The 22,158-nt window shown below is 38.2% G+C and overlaps 16 pseudogenes; all 16 read left to right on the plus strand.

Annotated features, from left to right (window-relative positions):
• Nucleotides 1-14,982: 14,982 nt before the first annotated feature.
• On the plus strand, nt 14,983-15,101 carry LOC130694205 (5S ribosomal RNA; annotated as a pseudogene).
• A 346-nt stretch (nt 15,102-15,447) lies between these two features.
• Nucleotides 15,448-15,566, plus strand: LOC130694204 (5S ribosomal RNA; annotated as a pseudogene).
• A 347-nt stretch (nt 15,567-15,913) lies between these two features.
• LOC130694203 (5S ribosomal RNA) lies at nt 15,914-16,032 on the plus strand (annotated as a pseudogene).
• Nucleotides 16,033-16,379: 347 nt separating this feature from the next.
• Nucleotides 16,380-16,498, plus strand: LOC130694202 (5S ribosomal RNA; annotated as a pseudogene).
• A 347-nt stretch (nt 16,499-16,845) lies between these two features.
• LOC130694200 (5S ribosomal RNA) lies at nt 16,846-16,964 on the plus strand (annotated as a pseudogene).
• A 346-nt stretch (nt 16,965-17,310) lies between these two features.
• Nucleotides 17,311-17,429, plus strand: LOC130694199 (5S ribosomal RNA; annotated as a pseudogene).
• Nucleotides 17,430-17,776: 347 nt separating this feature from the next.
• On the plus strand, nt 17,777-17,895 carry LOC130694198 (5S ribosomal RNA; annotated as a pseudogene).
• Nucleotides 17,896-18,242: 347 nt separating this feature from the next.
• On the plus strand, nt 18,243-18,361 carry LOC130694197 (5S ribosomal RNA; annotated as a pseudogene).
• Nucleotides 18,362-18,708: 347 nt separating this feature from the next.
• On the plus strand, nt 18,709-18,827 carry LOC130694196 (5S ribosomal RNA; annotated as a pseudogene).
• Nucleotides 18,828-19,174: 347 nt separating this feature from the next.
• Nucleotides 19,175-19,293, plus strand: LOC130694257 (5S ribosomal RNA; annotated as a pseudogene).
• A 347-nt stretch (nt 19,294-19,640) lies between these two features.
• Nucleotides 19,641-19,759, plus strand: LOC130694256 (5S ribosomal RNA; annotated as a pseudogene).
• A 345-nt stretch (nt 19,760-20,104) lies between these two features.
• Nucleotides 20,105-20,223, plus strand: LOC130694255 (5S ribosomal RNA; annotated as a pseudogene).
• Nucleotides 20,224-20,568: 345 nt separating this feature from the next.
• LOC130694254 (5S ribosomal RNA) lies at nt 20,569-20,687 on the plus strand (annotated as a pseudogene).
• Nucleotides 20,688-21,032: 345 nt separating this feature from the next.
• Nucleotides 21,033-21,151, plus strand: LOC130694253 (5S ribosomal RNA; annotated as a pseudogene).
• Nucleotides 21,152-21,496: 345 nt separating this feature from the next.
• On the plus strand, nt 21,497-21,615 carry LOC130694251 (5S ribosomal RNA; annotated as a pseudogene).
• A 345-nt stretch (nt 21,616-21,960) lies between these two features.
• Nucleotides 21,961-22,079, plus strand: LOC130694250 (5S ribosomal RNA; annotated as a pseudogene).
• The last annotated feature ends 79 nt before the right edge of the window (nt 22,080-22,158 follow it).

Genomic DNA, 22,158 nt, shown 5'->3' on the forward strand with positions numbered 1-22,158 from the left:
TGCCATGAAATTACATGTCCAGTAACGGAGGAGTGTGCAATACGTTATTCCATAGGCATATTTTAGGTGGGTATGTTTGAACTCGGCCACTTTTTTCACTTATTGTAGTGCTCGACCTCTTGTGTTTTTAATCATTTCTTTTGGTTGCCTTGTTAGTTATTAACGTTAGCGATTAATTTTTGCAACCCACACATTGTCTTCTTCATTCGTGTGAAAAACAGCCGCCTTAATAATTTATTGAATAAACAATGGTAAACCCCAAAATTAAAATTATCTAACAATTTTATTTTATTAGACATATATGTCTTTGAAAAAAGCTTTATGGAGGGATCTCCCAAAGCACTCCTGAGCATATCACCAACAATATCTTGAATTGAAAATATTGGCATGTTCCTCCACAATTTTCCAGCTTTGTGGCCTTCCTCATTACTTCTCAATGGTATGCTTTAGGAGGCTTTTAGGAGGCTCCCAGGAAAGAGATGCGCCGTGTGGGACTCTATCACTTCCTTCGCCATATCATCCCCGAAAAATTGATGCGTAATTTTCTGTAGTGTTTTTTTGCTCCCCATATGACCTGAATACTTGTCATTATGACCTGCTGTTAACACTATGTGTTTATATTCGGGAGCGACACATAGTAGTAGCCACTGCTTTTCCCATTTCGCTTTTCTTTTATAAAGTTTCTCTTCTTCCAACGAAAAGCACCTTGCAGCACATCTTTGTGATCCCATTTTTTCAATAATTTTTCTCCAATTTTCTGAGATCCAGTAATTTTATCTACTAATAAAACGTCCGCTTGGGTGTATTGTACCGTTCCAATAGCTATGCACCGACCATCTGTTTCCGTTTCAGTGATGGAGGTTCGGTAACGAGACAGACAATCGGCGTTGGAATGTAGTTTACCATCCCTGTATCTGATCTCAACGTCGTATTCTAATAAACACAAGCTCCAGCGTGCTAATCGTCCTGCTAAATCAATTTTTGTCCGAACCCAGCAGACAGCTTCATGTTCCGTTACAATTATTTTTTTGCAACCCCACACAAAACTGCGGAATTTCTATAAACTCCAGATGATACCTAGACATTCTTAATTCTTAGTTCTTAATATTCGAAATTTTCTAATTTAGTACTTTTAAGAATAAACAGTATTCTTAATAATTAAGAAATAATTAGTATTCTTAATAATTAAGAAATAATTAGTATTCTTAATAATTGAGAAATAATTAGTATTCTTAATTTAATAATTTAATTATTCTCTTAATTCTTAATAATTAGTTCTAACTTTTACCTTCTTCCTTAGTTCTTAATAGTTTATCTCTGATATTGACAACAGTCTACTGCCATACGTCGATGGATATTCTTTCCCATCTTTGGATTGTGACAGCACTGATCCGATGCCATATCCACAGGCGTCCGTCATGATTATCATCGGTGCTTCCTAATCTGGGTGAGCTAATCGGAGCCGCTATTAACATTTGTTTCAACGCTAGGAAATTTGCCTGTTGGGTCCCTTCCTAAATAAAAGGTGTCCCTTTCTTGGTTGGTCTCGTCAAACGTTGTGCTAACTAAGCGAAATTTTTAATATGTTGTTTGTAGTAAAAACATAGTCCGACAAAGCTTTGGATACGTCTAATTTTTTCTGTTGACCTTTAACGCCACCTAGTGGCTAATCATATCCTTTAAAGGGAAACTCTCTATTTAATTTAAGTCTTTACAGAGACATCATCAGATACGTTGAGGACCGAGTATGACACCTACGGTGCTGCCCTCGCGGGCAGAGCTGTAGGGGGCACGTACAAATTTAGTGAGCCCTTTTTTGTTTTTCTTTTTTGTTTTTCTTTTTGGGAGGGTGACCAGTAGGCTCGTTTTAAGTCTCGACACAGACAGTAGCAAGTCGTTCCGTTTTCTCATCAAGAAAAATTTGTCTCAGTTTCTTTGTCCTCTGTCAAGATTTCAATTGTCTCGTCGGTCTCTCCCCTAAACCAGAAATAAAGTGCGCGTCCTTTCACACACCACCATTCATCATCCTCATTTCTCTCTCTGTTGCACTCTATGCACGAGAGTCTGCATCATGGTATGCCATGGCTCTTCCAACTTTTCGATTCGGGGTATGGGCGCTGCCATTGTTGGAGTTGACTTTGAAAAGGCCTACGACCTGGTAAACAGGTAAGTCCTCTGGAGGATTCTGGATATCATGGGCTATCCCACAACTTTCGTCCGTTGTTTACAGACTATGTATTCTGCAACGGGAATGTCAATCCTCAACGGGTCGGAGGTGGCTGGGGTGGTTAATGATATTCAGTCGATTCGCCAGGGATGCCCCCTATTTGTCCATTTCTTCGTCCTATACGTTGAGCCATTACTTGTGCGCTTATCTAAAGTTCTTCAGGGTGTATCCTTATTTAATGGAAAACTCACTGTCAGTGAGTCTTTGTTGATGACGTAACAATTTTCATTTCTTATGACAAAGATTTTACCAGGGCAGGGCAAGTCCTTGGCTTGTTCTGTCAGTGGACAAAGGCAAGGATGAATAAAGAGAAAACGAAAGCCCTGGGACTTGGGACTTGGAGATTTAGATTGATTTGGCCTCTTTAGTGGCTTGTGACCCCATCAACATTGTCCCTGTTAGGAATTAAATTCTCCCACTCTATAGCCGAGAGTGCTGATATGGTCTGAAATGATGCATTCGGCTCTCTAAATGGTATTCTGCGAGAGAATGCCTGTCGACGATTTAACCTCTACCAGAGGGTAATTTTCATCAAGTCGAAGGCTCTCTCCAGAACTCTGTTCATTGCACATGTACTACCATGCAACTAAAGTATGGCTGACCTGATTTCAAAGGCTGTCCGGAAGATCCTATGGATGGGTAAAGTAGAAACGCCGAAGAAACATGTAACTTATCGTTCTTACTTCGTTCCCAATGAGTCACCGAAAAACATATAACCATTGGATTCTGGAGGGAACCACAATGGGAAAGCTAAAGATCCTGAGGCCTAATCTTGTTCGGCCACGAATCTAGAAGGAGACTGCAGCCCTTCCTAGCAACATTAGAGTGACCATGTTCGTGTTCAACCAGCGACTTCTCCCTACCAGGACCAGATGACATCGGTTGGATCCCACCAAGGACGCGTTATGCCCCATCGGCCACCAATACCCCGAAACCGATGAGCATCTGATGTTCCAGTGTCCTGCACGCCTCACCGTTTGGAGCTGGTTGGAAGGTTCTATGCGTCGAATGGGCTGGAGTTCGACAAACGAAGATTTGATTCGTGGCCATTTTGGGCCGAAAGGTAATCTCCGGCAAGCATTTACTCTTCTGGCTGCATACCTCTACCTCACCAGGAAGGCAAGAGCCCATCTAAGGATCCCACGAAAAGAAGAAGTAGAGAGCTTATGGAAAAAACTTTGTCCTCCTTAGATAATTCCCCTCTCTTCTTGTTTTATATAAAGTCTCACATTTTAGCTCATATTTAGTTTTTTGATTTTTTTTGTCATTCTTTACTAATTCTCTACCTAAATATGTAATTTATTTTTATATTTGCTTATTGTTATCTCTTTCGAAATGTCAAATAGTTTTGTTTACTTTTGTTTATTGTTACTATCCAACCATCAAATCCTTTACATTTGTTTGTTTTTGTTTTGTTTTTGTAGTAATTGCCAGTTTGCCAAATTTGTGATAGTCTGCCCCAATAACGTCTGCATCTCAGGGAGAAAAACTGTTTATTATTTTTTTGTTTAAAATTCAATGAAATCAGGAATGTAACTCGAAAATAAAAGATTATTTTATTTACAAAAAAAAAATGGGTGACAGCATGGGAAAACGGGATGCTGTTGGCATCAAACTTTTTAACTTTTGTCAACTCCCACGACGACTCTTCATTAATTTTTCTTTTTCTTGACTTTTTCATAGATATTCGTTACAATCTATCTCACGTAGTTCTTTTCACAAGTTATATTATTTTTGCTTTTCAAGTAAAAATTGTAAAAATTTTGTTTGTCTATTTCATTTTTTTTTTCATTTTTTTCTCTTGTTCAAACATAAGTACCTTTAATCTGTTACAGTATGTTACAGTGCTACACTCTTGTCAATATTATATACCCCCATGTTGTTCCCGTCCTACTCTGGATATGACTGTAGATGAGAGATCGGTAGTAGCGGGCAAGCAGACGTTCTTGAGCCTAGCCGAGGCAGTCTATTTTTGCGCCCGTCTACAGGAAGACCTACAAGAAGGTGCCTTGCTTAAGCTGGCTTCCCTTCGCGAATCGTGTATGTAACCTATTGTTTCGTGTGTTAAACTGTGTATGCTTGAGTGTGTGTGAATATATATAGTTTAAGACACAAACTCGCCGCTCGAGCCGTCTTATTTTTATTGAGCGTGAACTCCCAACTTACAACAAATCATGTTCATAATTATCAAATTCCACTTCCTCTCTATTTCGACTATATACTTAAACTTAAACCTTTTTCTTGTACATTTGTAAATTTCTTTCCTCTTTCATTCTTCACAATCCAAATTCTTTCTTCATTCATTCTCATCAGATATTCTGAAACTCATCTAATTGCACAAGATACACCACAAAAAAATTTTAAAAAATATATACACACTCACACACAAATAATAAATATAGCAATAATGAAAATTAAACGGGAGAGAACCCTTTTTTTTAGTTTCAAGGACTTGGACTTTGTTCCTATGGAAATTGAAATACATAGATGGTTTATGGGAATAGTGGAAGATCAACTAACGGTCATTGATTTACACTATCATACAAAGCAAATAGTTGCAAAATTCAAAAACCAAGATTTGTTTGAAACTTTCTTTCAGCAACACTCCAAAGGAATAGAGTTTCAAAAACTAGGGAAAAAATAACTAATCCCGGTTATAATGGCAGGAAGTCCATGGAAAAAAATCCGCGTAAAATATGTTCCAGATGAATTGGACTTTAAATATATCTACGCAGCCTTTGAGCAATATGGGGACATACGTCAAATAGAATGGGAAAAACCGGGATTTGAATCATTAAAAGCAAAACGGGAAAGACTTGTTGTGGAAATGATCGTGAAGAAAAACATACCCTCCTTTGTATCCATAATGGGAATAAGATTGGCAGTCGCATATTCCGGCCAAACAAAAACTTGTGCTCGTTGCGATTCTTAAATGCATGGCGCTAGACATTGCGAAGAATGAAAAAAATCGTAAAGCCAAGCGTTGGAAATAAACCCCGCTATCACCCTAGCAATAAAAACATTGAAGGAAATAGTTAAAGATTCTGAATCAGGAAATAGAAAAGAAAATAAAGTCAGAGAAGAAGATGAATTTGAAACAACAGACTCGGACGGAGAAGAATAGCAACAGCAGAAAAAAGGGGAAGAAACGGGTCGAAAGATGACGGGAAAAAAGAAACATCAGGAGTATCGAAGCAAATTGAAAAAACAGGACCAATAGAAATTAAAACAACTAAACTAAGGAAAAAAATTAGAAAAATTCACCCAAATCTATTAAATTGTCGACAAAGATTTATTAAGAAATCTGACATCCTAAAACAAAGCTTAGCGATTGAAACTGAAAATAAAACCGAGAAGAATATTCATTACGAAGACGGTAACATAGATAATGTAAAATCTATTAGCATTCCAGAAAAAAACCTAAATGAGAGAGAATCATATAGCGAGCAATCCCGTAGAGATATAGGAACAAATTGCTCTGGAAAATCCCAAAGGCAAATGAAGAATGTGCTTTTAAAACTCCCAACAAATGTAACGAGAATCAGAATGAGAAACTAGAAGGGAATAAAGGAGATATTTTAAAAGATAATTTGATAGAAAATCACGAAGAGCTTTATTTTGAGGACAATATTACACCAGTGATTTTAATTTATTCCTGTTTATTAGTAATAACATGACTAAAGTTATTCCTTTTAATATAAATGGAATAAAATGCAGAAAAAAACAAGAATATCTAAATCAATTTTTAGGAAAACATAAGTCCGATATTTTAGCCTTTCAAGAAACAAATGTCAATAAACTAGAATTTATTGAAGACGAATATGAAGCAATTATCAATAAAAATGTCGAAAATAGCAGATCAGGAACAATAATTATACACAAAAAATCTTTAATGTTAAAAAAATTAAAAAAAGCTGAAGATGGTAGAATTTTAAGAGTAGAATTTTATGATTTTATAATGGTAAATATTTATGCCCCAACACAAAATGAGACAGCAGCCACTAGGAATAAATTTTATATGCGTACTTTGCCGTGTTTTTTAAAAGCAAATGACGAAAACATATTTTTACTTGGGGACTTTAACTGCATAACAGACCCAAAGGACAGAGAAGGACAAAAAAAGAAAATAAATCAACAATTAAAAAATCTCGTAGAAAAACTTAAACTAATCGACTCGTACAGAATAAAAAACATAAATAGAAAACATAACCTTTACTTATATTAGTCCAAACGGAAAATCAAGAATTGATAGAATTTATTTATCAGCTCGAAACAAGGAACAAATAGAAGAATGTAAAACATTTATCTATAGTGACCATTCAGCAGTTTTTCTCAAATTACAGAAAAAATAAAAAAACACAGAAAAACGAGAAACCATATAGAAACTCAATTCAGGCATTTTAAATGAGCCTGAATTTCAAGAAAGTTTTAATAAACTAGCCTCAACAGCTAAAAGGAAGAAGCATAATTATGAAAAAATAACTGAGTGGTGGGAAAAAAGAGGTAAAGGAAGAATTTAAAAGAATAAGCCAAAAATATTCGAAGCTGCTCAAGAAAGAGAGGAACTCGTTAAGGTTTTTTTACATGAAATGTTTAGAACAAGTAAAAGCGGAAATTGACGAGGGTTACAAAAACTGGGAAGAATATTATTGGATAAAAAATAAATTAAAAACGTTACATTTGAAAAACGAAGATGGGCAAAAACTTAGAGGCAAATTGAACCAACCAATAGACAATGAAACAGTAACTGTGGCAAACTTAATCAAAGAAAAGAATAATGGAGAAAGTAGAAAAATAGAATCACTTGAAAATAATGACACAGCAACCAGTAATTTAGATGTTCATCAAATAATACATACATTTTATAAAAAATTACACACACTGGAAAATCACAACATCGGAAAACGCAAAAAAATTTAAGAAAATATAAAGCAAACTGATACAGAAGAAATGAATGAAGAACTTACAAAGGAAATATTAGAGCAAGAAATCTGGGAAGCAATAAATTCGTTACGGAAAAATAAATCATCGGGAATTTTAAATGAAAATATGGCCCTTGCTTAAAGAAGAAATTACTGCTTTATTTATCGAAATTTTTAATACAGAACAACTTACAAAATCCAAAAAAATTGCCATATTGACACTTATACACAAAGGTGGAAACAGAAAATCACTCGGTAATTGGAGACCAATCCCTCTTTTATGCTGTGACTATAAAATTTTAGCAAAAATTTTTACAATTAGACTAAAAAATACTTTACCGCAACTAGTAAGTCATGAACAAACCGGTGGAATAAACAATAGAAATATAACGCAGAATCTAACAACATACAGAAATATAATTGAATGGTTTTCAGATGAAAATACCAGTAAAAAAACCAGAAAACTGGTAGTAAGTAAATATAAGCCAAGTGCAGCAGCAATAGTTAGTCTGAACTTTGAGAAGGCTTACGATATGGTATACAGAATTTTTTTATATGAAGTTATGAAGAATATGGGCTTTCAAGATTTATTTATGAAAGGGTAAGGCAGGGATGTCCTTTAGCCATGTATTTGTATATCATTTTTATTGAACCTTTTTTAAAACATCTCAAAGCTAACCTAAAACCAGTGTATATTGGAAAATCTCAAATAATCATCAAATAACCGCCTTCGTAGATGATGTATCGATTTTTATTAACCATTATGATGACCTGAAAAAACTAGAAGAATGTGTTACGGAATTTGAGGAGGCAACAAATTCAAAAATAAATAAAAATAAATCGAATATGTTAGAATTAGGAGCATGGGGGAAGAAATGGGGAAAAACCAGTGACATGGATAAAAGCTGCAGAATCGATAAAAATGTTAGGGATCACTTGACACACACCGAGACATTGAAACAATTGAAACAAAGCAAATTGATATTAGGGAAAATGGCTTTTATATTATTATTATGGAGAAGGCTTTTAACTATACAACAAAAAGCAATCTTTTTTGACACTTTTATTTCTCCAAAATCCTATCACCTGGCAAACATTTTACCTATACCTAGGGAGCACAAGGAAAAGATCCAGCAAATAGAACAAAATTTTATTTGGCAGCACAAATTAGAAAGATTAGCAAAAGATGAGCTTTACTTTGCAACAGATGAAGGAGGATTAAACATAAGCAATGTTCAAATGAAATATCGTTCCCTCTTTTTAGAAAACCTGATTTTGCACTTAATAAAACTTCCCAAAAGCGAAAATGGGAAAATGCTTAGTTACTGAATAGGATTTAAACTGAGAAAAATTATAGACATTACACCTGGACCAAGCTGTGATAAACCTCCTTTATTTTTAAAAAACGTTGTGGAAGATATTCACAGAATAGGCCAAAAAAAACATACAAACCCAGAAAATTAAAACCAAAGAAATGTACCATATACTAGTCAACGAAGTTAAACAAATCCCTAAAATAATTACAAAAAATCCAAATACAAATTTTAACCCAGTTTTTAAAGCACTAACACAAAATTTTTTAACACCTTTTCAAAAAGAACATCTTTTTATGAAATCCATAATGTACTAGCAACCAAAGATAGATTAATTAAATGTAACCAAATAACATCACCTACCTGTGACCGATGTGAAGAAATAGAAACAATCCAACACTTATTTCAATGTAAAGTAATTAAACCAGCAGTTAAATACATTCAAAATGGCATTTCAAGAATATACGAAAACAAATTTTACCCAAATTTAAAACAACTATATCTACTAGATTTCCCCAAAACTACAAAACAAAAGCAAAATAAGGCAATTTTTTTAGCAGCAAACCTAAGTAGTAGTAGTAGTTTGAAATTAGAAGAACAACGAATTGAAAATAATCAAAATTTCCATTTATGGTTTTTAAGTTAGTTAACAAAAAAAAAAAAAACAATACAATATAAAAAAAGTCCATGTGACAAGAGTATTTTAGTAGTTGAATATTAGGCCGAACCATTGAAGTAAAGAAAAAAAAAGTACCTAGACCACTTGAGAAAACGGAATGCTGTTGGCATCAAACTTTTAATAGCCACAAAGCCGTTAACGGATGAATCACAGGTAACCAGGTACACCAACATATTTTTATGATTAAGATTATGGATACGTCGGGTTCCGTAAGTACCTAGATGGGTGACCGCTTGGGAATACGGGATGCTGTTGGCATCAAAACTTTTATATCCACCTAGCCGTTTTTGGATGAATCACAGGGAAGTACGAACCAACTCGCGATGAATTCTAGTATTTTCTAAGACGCCACCTAGTGGTCAGTTTTGAAATTTCATCTCCTTCCAACTAAAGGTTTTTTAAAACGAGAACACAAAAGGTGTGGTACATTTCAGTGAGAAAAGTGACCTCTTTAAAGAAAGTGAATTTTATTTGTTTGCATTTTTGTGGTTGACCGAACGCGATGGTTACCAGTCCAATATCCTTAACTATATCAATCAATTGTACTTGTGCTGGTTTTAATGGACATTACTGGAGTGTATTCATTTTATTTTGGAACTGAATTGTCAACGGCCATACCACGTAGAACAAACCTTGTCTCGTCAGCTCCAGGAAGTTAAGCTACGTCGGGTTCCGTTAGTACCTAGATGCAGACGTCTTTTTGTGTCATCCTCTATTTTCATCAAATTGTGAGTTTTCTGTTTTTTATTTATATTTTTTGTTGTTATATTTGTGTTTTTGAGTGTTTATTTTGTATAGTTTAGCTGTTTTTGTTGAGTTTTCCCTATATTTGTTGTATTTGTGTGTTTGTTTACGTGTGTGGGGACCTCCCCCTCCCCCTTTTGGCAGTTTGTTTACATTGTCTAGGGGACAATGGCTGCCAAGTGGCTTAATAGTGCAGATATCGATTTTGGGGTTCAATTCCCGAGATTGACTATGCGTACCGTTCATGGTTTTGTGCGTAGTTTGAAGGTTGAGGCAGAAGATCTCTTAGGCTTAGTAGCTGTTCTAGACACGAGAAACCAGGTCGCTAGAATTACGTTTACCTCAGAGGCATACACCTCAAGTTTTTTGTCCCGACACAGTGGTATCGTCAGGACCGAATTGGAGGGGAAAGAAGTTAATGTAGTCATAAGGGATAGCAATATTCAAGAGAAATTTGTTCGAATTGCAGGAATTCCACAGAACCTAGATTTGGGAGTAGTTCAGACACGTCTTAAGGAATATGGGAACATAATTGACGCTCGGTGGGAACGCTATCGAGTGGTAGAGGATGAAGTTTTATACCCTGTCCTTTCCACTTGGATGATCGTACGAATGACGCTGACGAAAAACATTCCATCATACATTACCATTGGCAGTTATCGGGCCATGGTAAAGTATGATGGACAAAAGCCTACTTGCAGACTTTGCGACGAAGAGACTCATTTTAGCTACAACTGCCCAACTTTGAAACGCAACCAGGAACCCAACATTGCCAAAAAACCTGTTCCCAAAATGCCAAAAAAGACCGTTAGTGAAAATCCCGTCATAATTACCGTAGTTGAACATTCCATGGTTTCCAAGGTTCCTTTGGAGAGTGAATTGCAAGATTCACTCTCGAATGGGACTCCAAATTTGGAAACTGAAACCATGGAATGTGAAACTCCGACCCCTCCTATAGCAACACCTATTACAGAAAACCCACCTGAAAATATCCCGGAATCCCAAATGTCACCCCTTGACACCGAAACCCATGAACCATTGACAATCATCATGGAATCGATGGAACCCAACATGGGGGAAATCGAGACCATGGAAACTGACAAATCAAAAGACCCCCTGAGATTTCCAACTGTTCCACGAAACAAACGTTTCAAACCCACCTTGACGACCCAGAATTCTAAACCTGCTTCAACCATTCCCCAACCCAAAAAACCTCACAAATGACTGCAGAACTAAAAATCGCTACCATCAACATAGGAGGTATTAGATCAGTCGAGCGGCGTCAAATCCTTCTAAATTTCTGCAGGGACGGTAATCTCGATATCGTGGGACTTCAAGAGGTAGCCTTTCATTCTTGTCCAATAATTGAAAGCTGTTACCACTTGCTAGCAAATGTCGGTCCCAACAAAAACGGAACAGCCATCCTTATTAGGCATGGTCTGGAATATTCTCGATTGCTTCTTGAACCTGACGGAAGGCTTATCTCCATTGACGTAAAATGTTTTACGTTTATTAATATCTATGCCCCGTCTGGTAAGCAAGCTAAGAACGAGAGAAACAACTTTCTTCGTCAAACCGTTCCTGCCTACTCAGTTACCACTCGACTGCCCTTCGTGTTGATGGGCGATTTTAACTGCGTTGACGACATCCAAGATAGGGAAAATATCCAATCCACCCCTGTCTCAAGTAATATCGTTAGCTATGCTTTAAAAGAGATGGTTACCGGTCTTGATCTGGTAGACATCTGGAAAAAGCTAAATCATAGTGAACCGGGCCACACTTTTCATTACCATTCCGGTTCTTCTAGACTTGATAGGATTTATGCTACTCGATCATTTGCAGAACATTTTTCAAATATTTGTTTGCAATCCTTATCGATTAGCGACCATCAGTCAGTACAGTCCACGCTTACTTGCAATCTCGATCTCCCGAATCGTAGCAGACCCTCTGCCGGGTCGTGGAAACTAAATACTTCAATATTATCAGAAGAAGGTTATCAGAAATACGTTATTCATTTCATACAGGAATCCGCTAATCATCCTCTTAGGGAAAGTAATGTAGCAAATTGGTGGGAGAGTGTCCTGAAACCAGGTATCAGGCGCATTTCGGTAGATTATTCTAGGCAAAGAGCTAGACTTATTAGAGAAACTAAGTTTTTCTATCAGTCTTGCATTCAGGAGTTGGCCGAAGCAGACACCTTTGATTGGGTTGCCTTTCACCAGTTGAGGAAATTCTCAAAGTCTTGGGAGGAGAGCACACTTAAAGGGTATGGGATACGTTCCCGCTGTTTCGAAGGGCCACAAGTTGAGGAAGCAAATATTTTTCACGTAAATAGAGCCAGAATAAACTATAGTAAGTGTCGCATTGATAAAATCATTGCCCCTAATGGCACATGCTTATCGACCAAGGAGGATATTTCAGCCGAGATTGTTTCCCATTTTACGAGGATTTTTAAAAATCAACCTTCTCCTGACACACTGGCAGAGACTGAGTTCCTTGAGGGAGTAAGAGATTGCTTTAAGCCAACCCCAAACCTAACAGCGCCAATTTCCCTTCTTGAGATTAGAGCTGCTCTAATAGCAATGAAGTCAAACAAATCCCCTGGCACCGATGGCATTCCTTACGAGTTTTACGTAGAATTTTGGGACGTGATCGCACCCCATTTCTTGGATATGTTTAATCATATCCTTGAAAGGGAAAACCTGACGTCATCGCAGGGACAAGCGGCGATCAGGCTAATTCCCAAGTCATCAGGGCTTTGCGGAATTTCTAATTTTCGGCCAATTTCTCTGTTGAACTGTGACTACAAAGTCATGGCATCTGTTTTAGCGAGACGTTTGAGGCAGACACTATCATCTACCATAGGGCCTCACCAAAAAGGTGGGGTACCTGGTAGATTGATTTTTGATAATTTAAGTCTTTATAGAGATATCATCCAATACGTTGAGGACCGGGGATGCCATGACTCTTCCAACTTTTCGATTCGGGGTATGGGCGCTGCCATTGTTGGAGTTGACTTTGAAAAGGCCTACGACCTGGTTAACAGGGAAGTCCTCTGGAGGATTCTGGATGTCATGGGCTATCCCACCACTTTCGTCCGTTGGTTACAGACTATGTATTCTGTAACAGGAATGACAATCCTCAGCGGACCGGAGGTGGCTGGGGTGATTCATGATGTTCAGTCGATTCGCCAGGGATGCCCCCTATCTGTCCATCTCTTCGTGCTATACATTGAGCCGTTACTAGTGCGCTTATCTAAAGTTCTCCAGGGCGTATCATTATTTAATGAAAAACTCACTGTCAGAGCCTTTGTTGATGACGTCACCATTTTCATTTCTTGTGACGAAGATTTTACCAGGGCAGGACAGGTTCTTGACTTATTCTGTCAGTGGACAAAGGCAAGGATGAATAAAGAGAAAACGAAAGCCCTGGGACTTGGGACTTGGAGCTCTAGATTGATTTGGCCTCTTGAGTGGCTTGTGTCGGCATCAACATTGTCCCTGTTAGGAATTAATTTCTCCCACTCTATAGCCGAGACAGCTGACAGGGTCTGGAATGATGCATTCGGCCCTCTAAATGGTATTCTGCGAGAGAATGCCTGTCGACGTTTTAACCTCTACCAGAGGGTGATATTCATTAAGTCGAAGGCTCTCTCTAGAACTGTGTTCATTGCACACGTTCTACCATGTAACCAAAGTATGGCTGACCAGATTTCAAAGGCTGTCCGGAAGTTTCTATGGATGGGTAAAGTAGAAAGGCCGAAGAAAACTGTAACTTATCGTTCTGTCATCCAAGGGGGACTGGGAATGGTCCACACACAACTCTTTTACCGTTCCCTTTTCTTGTGCCCCCTGTATAGAATCCTTGTAGGCCCCATTAGTCCAGAAAGCTCTCTACTTCGTTATTGGATGTCCTTCCCTCTCCGGACCATCTTACCACTCTACAAAGGCAACACCCTACCTGTAGCAGTCATGAAGAGGCCCTTTTACCTTCAGGAACCCCTGCATCAAATCAAGCAACTCTTCGCCTCTTCAGTCCTGGTGCAGGGGAATCCAATGGTTCACCGAAAAACATATAACCATTGGATCCTGGAGGTGACCACAACGGGAAAGCTGGAGATCCTGAGGCCTAATCTGGATTGGCCACGAATCTGGAAGGAGACTGCAGCCCTTCCAAGTAACATCAGAGAAACCATGTTCCTGTTCAACCAGCGACTTCTCCCTACCAGGACCAGATGCCATCGGTTGGACCCCACCAAGGACGCCTTATGTCCCATCTGCCACCAACACCCCGAAACCGATGAGCATCTGATGTTCCAGTGTCCTGCACGCCTCACCGTTTGGAGCTGGTTGGAAGGAACTATGCGTCGAATGGGCTGCAGTTCGACAAACGAAGATTTGATTCGTGGCCATTTTGGGCCGATAGGTAATCTCCGGCAAACTTTTACTCTTCTGGCTGCATACCTCTTCATCACCTGGAAAGCAAGAAGCCACCTAAGGATCCCAAGTCAAGAAGAAGTAGAGAGCCTATGGAAATCACTTTGTAACCCTAGATGAGTTCTGTGAGAAAAGTGACCTCTTTAAAGAAAGTGAATTTTATTTGTTTGCATTTTTGTTTGTTGACCGAATATGTCAAATTTTTGTTTATTTTTGTGTATTGTCCAATATCCTTAACTATATAAATCAATTGTACTTGTGTTGGTTTTAATGGACATTACTACATTTATTCATTTTATTTTGGAACTGAATTGTCAAATTTTTCTTTATTGCCATACCACGTAAGAACAAACCTTGTCTTGTTTTTCATGCTCCATGATGAATATTAATCGATAATAAAAGGTTCCGTTTACCTAAAAAAAAAAAAAAAAAGATGGGTGACCCTAAAGGGTTTTTTAAAACGAGAACACAAAAGGTATGGTACATTTCTGTGAGAAAAGTGACCTCTTTAAAGAAAGTGAATTTTATTTGTTTGCATTTTTGTGGTTGACCGAACGCGATGGTTACCAGTCCAATATCCTTAACTATATAAATCAATTGTACTTGTGCTGGTTTTAATGGACATTACTGGAGTGTATTCATTTTATTTTGGAACTGAATTGTCAACGGCCATACCACGTAGAACAAACCTTGTCTCGTCAGCTCCAGGAAGTTAAGCTACGTCGGGTTCCGTTAGTACCTAGATGGGTGACCGCTTGGGAATACGGGATGCTGTTGGCATCAAAACTTTATATCCACCTAGCCGTTTTTGGATGAATCACAGGGAAGTACGAACCATCTCGCGGTAAATTCTAGTATTTTCTAAAACGCCACCTAGTGGTCAGTTTTGAAATTTCATCTCCTTCCAACTAAAGGGTTTTTTAAAACGAGAACACAAAAGGTATGGTACATTTCTGTGAGAAAAGTGACCTCTTTAAAGAAAGTGAATTTTATTTGTTTGCATTTTTGTGGTTGACCGAACGCGATGGTTACCAGTCCAATATCCTTAACTATATAAATCAATTGTACTTGTGCTGGTTTTAATGGACATTACTGGAGTGTATTCATTTTATTTTGGAACTGAATTGTCAACGGCCATACCACGTAGAACAAACCTTGTCTCGTCAGCTCCAGGAAGTTAAGCTACGTCGGGTTCCGTTAGTACCTAGATGGGTGACCGCTTGGGAATACGGGATGCTGTTGGCATCAAAACTTTTATATCCACCTAGCCGTTTTTGGATGAATCACAGGGAAGTACGAACCATCTCGCGGTAAATTCTAGTATTTTCTAAAACGCCACCTAGTGGTCAGTTTTGAAATTTCATCTCCTTCCAACTAAAGGGTTTTTTAAAACGAGAACACAAAAGGTATGGTACATTTCTGTGAGAAAAGTGACCTCTTTAAAGAAAGTGAATTTTATTTGTTTGCATTTTTGTGGTTGACCGAACGCGATGGTTACCAGTCCAATATCCTTAACTATATAAATCAATTGTACTTGTGCTGGTTTTAATGGACATTACTGGAGTGTATTCATTTTATTTTGGAACTGAATTGTCAACGGCCATACCACGTAGAACAAACCTTGTCTCGTCAGCTCCAGGAAGTTAAGCTACGTCGGGTTCCGTTAGTACCTAGATGGGTGACCGCTTGGGAATACGGGATGCTGTTGGCATCAAAACTTTTATATCCACCTAGCCGTTTTTGGATGAATCACAGGGAAGTACGAACCATCTCGCGGTAAATTCTAGTATTTTCTAAAACGCCACCTAGTGGTCAGTTTTGAAATTTCATCTCCTTCCAACTAAAGGGTTTTTTAAAACGAGAACACAAAAGGTATGGTACATTTCTGTGAGAAAAGTGACCTCTTTAAAGAAAGTGAATTTTATTTGTTTGCATTTTTGTGGTTGACCGAACGCGATGGTTACCAGTCCAATATCCTTAACTATATAAATCAATTGTACTTGTGCTGGTTTTAATGGACATTACTGGAGTGTATTCATTTTATTTTGGAACTGAATTGTCAACGGCCATACCACGTAGAACAAACCTTGTCTCGTCAGCTCCAGGAAGTTAAGCTACGTCGGGTTCCGTTAGTACCTAGATGGGTGACCGCTTGGGAATACGGGATGCTGTTGGCATCAAAACTTTTATATCCACCTAGCCGTTTTTGGATGAATCACAGGGAAGTACGAACCATCTCGCGGTAAATTCTAGTATTTTCTAAAACGCCACCTAGTGGTCAGTTTTGAAATTTCATCTCCTTCCAACTAAAGGGTTTTTTAAAACGAGAACACAAAAGGTATGGTACATTTCTGTGAGAAAAGTGACCTCTTTAAAGAAAGTGAATTTTATTTGTTTGCATTTTTGTGGTTGACCGAACGCGATGGTTACCAGTCCAATATCCTTAACTATATAAATCAATTGTACTTGTGCTGGTTTTAATGGACATTACTGGAGTGTATTCATTTTATTTTGGAACTGAATTGTCAACGGCCATACCACGTAGAACAAACCTTGTCTCGTCAGCTCCAGGAAGTTAAGCTACGTCGGGTTCCGTTAGTACCTAGATGGGTGACCGCTTGGGAATACGGGATGCTGTTGGCATCAAAACTTTTATATCCACCTAGCCGTTTTTGGATGAATCACAGGGAAGTACGAACCATCTCGCGGTAAATTCTAGTATTTTCTAAAACGCCACCTAGTGGTCAGTTTTGAAATTTCATCTCCTTCCAACTAAAGGGTTTTTAAAACGAGAACACAAAAGGTATGGTACATTTCTGTGAGAAAAGTGACCTCTTTAAAGAAAGTGAATTTTATTTGTTTGCATTTTTGTGGTTGACCGAACGCGATGGTTACCAGTCCAATATCCTTAACTATATAAATCAATTGTACTTGTGCTGGTTTTAATGGACATTACTGGAGTGTATTCATTTTATTTTGGAACTGAATTGTCAACGGCCATACCACGTAGAACAAACCTTGTCTCGTCAGCTCCAGGAAGTTAAGCTACGTCGGGTTCCGTTAGTACCTAGATGGGTGACCGCTTGGGAATACGGGATGCTGTTGGCATCAAAACTTTTATATCCACCTAGCCGTTTTTGGATGAATCACAGGGAAGTACGAACCATCTCGCGGTAAATTCTAGTATTTTCTAAAACGCCACCTAGTGGTCAGTTTTGAAATTTCATCTCCTTCCAACTAAAGGGTTTTTTAAAACGAGAACACAAAAGGTATGGTACATTTCTGTGAGAAAAGTGACCTCTTTAAAGAAAGTGAATTTTATTTGTTTGCATTTTTGTGGTTGACCGAACGCGATGGTTACCAGTCCAATATCCTTAACTATATAAATCAATTGTACTTGTGCTGGTTTTAATGGACATTACTGGAGTGTATTCATTTTATTTTGGAACTGAATTGTCAACGGCCATACCACGTAGAACAAACCTTGTCTCGTCAGCTCCAGGAAGTTAAGCTACGTCGGGTTCCGTTAGTACCTAGATGGGTGACCGCTTGGGAATACGGGATGCTGTTGGCATCAAAACTTTTATATCCACCTAGCCGTTTTTGGATGAATCACAGGGAAGTACGAACCATCTCGCGGTAAATTCTAGTATTTTCTAAAACGCCACCTAGTGGTCAGTTTTGAAATTTCATCTCCTTCCAACTAAAGGGTTTTTTAAAACGAGAACACAAAAGGTATGGTACATTTCTGTGAGAAAAGTGACCTCTTTAAAGAAAGTGAATTTTATTTGTTTGCATTTTTGTGGTTGACCGAACGCGATGGTTACCAGTCCAATATCCTTAACTATATAAATCAATTGTACTTGTGCTGGTTTTAATGGACATTACTGGAGTGTATTCATTTTATTTTGGAACTGAATTGTCAACGGCCATACCACGTAGAACAAACCTTGTCTCGTCAGCTCCAGGAAGTTAAGCTACGTCGGGTTCCGTTAGTACCTAGATGGGTGACCGCTTGGGAATACGGGATGCTGTTGGCATCAAAACTTTTATATCCACCTAGCCGTTTTTGGATGAATCACAGGGAAGTACGAACCATCTCGCGGTAAATTCTAGTATTTTCTAAAACGCCACCTAGTGGTCAGTTTTTAAATTTCATCTCCTTCCAACTAAAGGGGTTTTTAAAACGAGAACACAAAAGGTATGGTACATTTCTGTGAGAAAAGTGACCTCTTTAAAGAAAGTGAATTTTATTTGTTTGCATTTTTGTGGTTGACCGAACGCGATGGTTACCAGTCCAATATCCTTAACTATATAAATCAATTGTACTTGTGCTGGTTTTAATGGACATTACTGGAGTGTATTCATTTTATTTTGGAACTGAATTGTCAACGGCCATACCACGTAGAACAAACCTTGTCTCGTCAGCTCCAGGAAGTTAAGCTACGTCGGGTTCCGTTAGTACCTAGATGGGTGACCGCTTGGGAATACGGGATGCTGTTGGCATCAAAACTTTTATATCCACCTAGCCGTTTTTGGATGAATCACAGGGAAGTACGAACCATCTCGCGGTAAATTCTAGTATTTTCTAAAACGCCACCTAGTGGTCAGTTTTTAAATTTCATCTCCTTCCAACTAAAGGGTTTTTTAAAACGAGAACACAAAAGGTATGGTACATTTCTGTGAGAAAAGTGACCTCTTTAAAGAAAGTGAATTTTATTTGTTTGCATTTTTGTGGTTGACCGAACGCGATGGTTACCAGTCCAATATCCTTAACTATATAAATCAATTGTACTTGTGCTGGTTTTAATGGACATTACTGGAGTGTATTCATTTTATTTTGGAACTGAATTGTCAACGGCCATACCACGTAGAACAAACCTTGTCTCGTCAGCTCCAGGAAGTTAAGCTACGTCGGGTTCCGTTAGTACCTAGATGGGTGACCGCTTGGGAATACGGGATGCTGTTGGCATCAAAACTTTTATATCCACCTAGCCGTTTTTGGATGAATCACAGGGAAGTACGAACCATCTCGCGGTAAATTCTAGTATTTTCTAAAACGCCACCTAGTGGTCAGTTTTGAAATTTCATCTCCTTCCAACTAAAGGGTTTTTTAAAACGAGAACACAAAAGGTATGGTACATTTCTGTGAGAAAAGTGACCTCTTTAAAGAAAGTGAATTTTATTTGTTTGCATTTTTGTGGTTGACCGAACGCGATGGTTACCAGTCCAATATCCTTAACTATATAAATCAATTGTACTTGTGCTGGTTTTAATGGACATTACTGGAGGGTATTCATTTTATTTTGGAACTGAATTGTCAACGGCCATACCACGTAGAACAAACCTTGTCTCGTCAGCTCCAGGAAGTTAAGCTACGTCGGGTTCCGTTAGTACCTAGATGGGTGACCGCTTGGGAATACGGGATGCTGTTGGCATCAAAACTTTTATATCCACCTAGCCGTTTTTGGATGAATCACAGGGAAGTACGAACCATCTCGCGGTAAATTCTAGTATTTTCTAAAACGCCACCTAGTGGTCAGTTTTTAAATTTCATCTTCTATAAACTAAAGGTATTTGAAAACGAAATACAAAAAGAATGGTGCATTTCCGTGAGAAAAGTGACCTCTTTAAAGAAAGTGAATTTTATTTGTTTGCATTTTTGTGGTTGACCGAACGCGATGGTTACCAGTCCAATATCCTTAACTATATAAATCAATTGTACTTGTGCTGGTTTTAATGGACATTACTGGAGTGTATTCATTTTATTTTGGAACTGAATTGTCAACGGCCATACCACGTAGAACAAACCTTGTCTCGTCAGCTCCAGGAAGTTAAGCTACGTCGGGTTCCGTTAGTACCTAGATGGGTGACCGCTTGGGAATACGGGATGCTGTTGGCATCAAAACTTTTATATCCACCTAGCCGTTTTTGGATGAATCACAGGGAAGTACGAACCATCTCGCGGTAAATTCTAGTATTTTCTAAAACGCCACCTAGTGGTCAGTTTTTAAATTTCATCTTCTATAAACTAAAGGTATTTGAAAACGAAATACAAAAAGAATGGTGCATTTCCGTGAGAAAAGTGACCTCTTTAAAGAAAGTGAATTTTATTTGTTTGCATTTTTGTGGTTGACCGAACGCGATGGTTACCAGTCCAATATCCTTAACTATATAAATCAATTGTACTTGTGCTGGTTTTAATGGACATTACTGGAGTGTATTCATTTTATTTTGGAACTGAATTGTCAACGGCCATACCACGTAGAACAAACCTTGTCTCGTCAGCTCCAGGAAGTTAAGCTACGTCGGGTTCCGTTAGTACCTAGATGGGTGACCGCTTGGGAATACGGGATGCTGTTGGCATCAAAACTTTTATATCCACCTAGCCGTTTTTGGATGAATCACAGGGAAGTACGAACCATCTCGCGGTAAATTCTAGTATTTTCTAAAACGCCACCTAGTGGTCAGTTTTTAAATTTCATCTTCTATAAACTAAAGGTATTTGAAAACGAAATACAAAAAGAATGGTGCATTTCCGTGAGAAAAGTGACCTCTTTAAAGAAAGTGAATTTTATTTGTTTGCATTTTTGTGGTTGACCGAACGCGATGGTTACCAGTCCAATATCCTTAACTATATAAATCAATTGTACTTGTGCTGGTTTTAATGGACATTACTGGAGTGTATTCATTTTATTTTGGAACTGAATTGTCAACGGCCATACCACGTAGAACAAACCTTGTCTCGTCAGCTCCAGGAAGTTAAGCTACGTCGGGTTCCGTTAGTACCTAGATGGGTGACCGCTTGGGAATACGGGATGCTGTTGGCATCAAAACTTTTATATCCACCTAGCCGTTTTTGGATGAATCACAGGGAAGTACGAACCATCTCGCGGTAAATTCTAGTATTTTCTAAAACGCCACCTAGTGGTCAGTTTTTAAATTTCATCTTCTATAAACTAAAGGTATTTGAAAACGAAATACAAAAAGAATGGTGCATTTCCGTGAGAAAAGTGACCTCTTTAAAGAAAGTGAATTTTATTTGTTTGCATTTTTGTGGTTGACCGAACGCGATGGTTACCAGTCCAATATCCTTAACTATATAAATCAATTGTACTTGTGCTGGTTTTAATGGACATTACTGGAGTGTATTCATTTTATTTTGGAACTGAATTGTCAACGGCCATACCACGTAGAACAAACCTTGTCTCGTCAGCTCCAGGAAGTTAAGCTACGTCGGGTTCCGTTAGTACCTAGATGGGTGACCGCTTGGGAATACGGGATGCTGTTGGCATCAAAACTTTTATATCCACCTAGCCGTTTTTGGATGAATCACAGGGAAGTACGAACCATCTCGCGGTAAATTCTAGTATTTTCTAAAACGCCACCTAGTGGTCAGTTTTTAAATTTCATCTTCTATAAACTAAAGGTATTTGAAAACGAAATACAAAAAGAATGGTGCATTTCCGTGAGAAAAGTGACCTCTTTAAAGAAAGTGAATTTTATTTGTTTGCATTTTTGTGGTTGACCGAACGCGATGGTTACCAGTCCAATATCCTTAACTATATAAATCAATTGTACTTGTGCTGGTTTTAATGGACATTACTGGAGTGTATTCATTTTATTTTGGAACTGAATTGTCAACGGCCATACCACGTAGAACAAACCTTGTCTCGTCAGCTCCAGGAAGTTAAGCTACGTCGGGTTCCGTTAGTACCTAGATGGGTGACCGCTTGGGAATACGGGATGCTGTTGGCATCAAAACTTTTATATCCACCTAGCCGTTTTTGGATGAATCACAGGGAAGTACGAACCATCTCGCGGTAAATTCTAGTAT

Source organism: Daphnia carinata, chromosome 10, assembly GCF_022539665.2.
Source record: "Daphnia carinata strain CSIRO-1 chromosome 10, CSIRO_AGI_Dcar_HiC_V3, whole genome shotgun sequence".
Classification (NCBI taxonomy): Eukaryota; Metazoa; Arthropoda; class Branchiopoda; order Diplostraca; family Daphniidae; genus Daphnia; species Daphnia carinata.